Source organism: Chiloscyllium plagiosum, chromosome 10 (genome assembly GCF_004010195.1).
Source record: "Chiloscyllium plagiosum isolate BGI_BamShark_2017 chromosome 10, ASM401019v2, whole genome shotgun sequence".
In the NCBI taxonomy this organism is placed as follows: Eukaryota; Metazoa; Chordata; class Chondrichthyes; order Orectolobiformes; family Hemiscylliidae; genus Chiloscyllium; species Chiloscyllium plagiosum.
The window spans coordinates 43,838,661-43,839,227 of NC_057719.1; positions in this window are offsets into that span (position 1 = coordinate 43,838,661).

Consider the following 567-nt stretch of genomic DNA (forward strand, 5'->3'; position numbering starts at 1 on the left):
GTTCGTTAGCAGAGGGATTGAATTCAAGAGTCGTGAATTGATGTTGCAACTGTACAGGACTTTGGAGTACTGTGTGCAGTTCTGGTTGCCTCACTTTAGGAAAGATGTGGAAGCTTTGTAGAGGGTGCAGAGAAGATTTACCAGGATGTTGCCTGGAATGGAGAGGAAGTCGTACGAGGATAGGTTGAGAGTTCTCGGCCTTTTCTCGTTGGAACGGCGAAGGATGAGGGGTGACTTGATAGGGGTTTATAAGATGATCAGAGGAATAGATAGAGTAGACAGTCAGAAACTTTTTCCCGGGTACAACAGAGTGTTACAAGGGGACATAAATTTAGGGTGAAGGGTGGAAGGTATAGGGGAGATGTCAGGGGTGGGTTCTTTACCCAGAGAGTGGTGGGGGCATGGAATGCGCTGCCCGTGGGAGTGGTAGAGTCGGAATCATTGGCGACCTTTAAGCGGTATTTGGATAGGTACATGGATGGGTACTTAATCTAGGTTAGAAGTTCGGCACAACATCGTGGGCCGAAGGGCCTGTTCTGTGCTGTATTGTTCTATGTTCTATGTTCT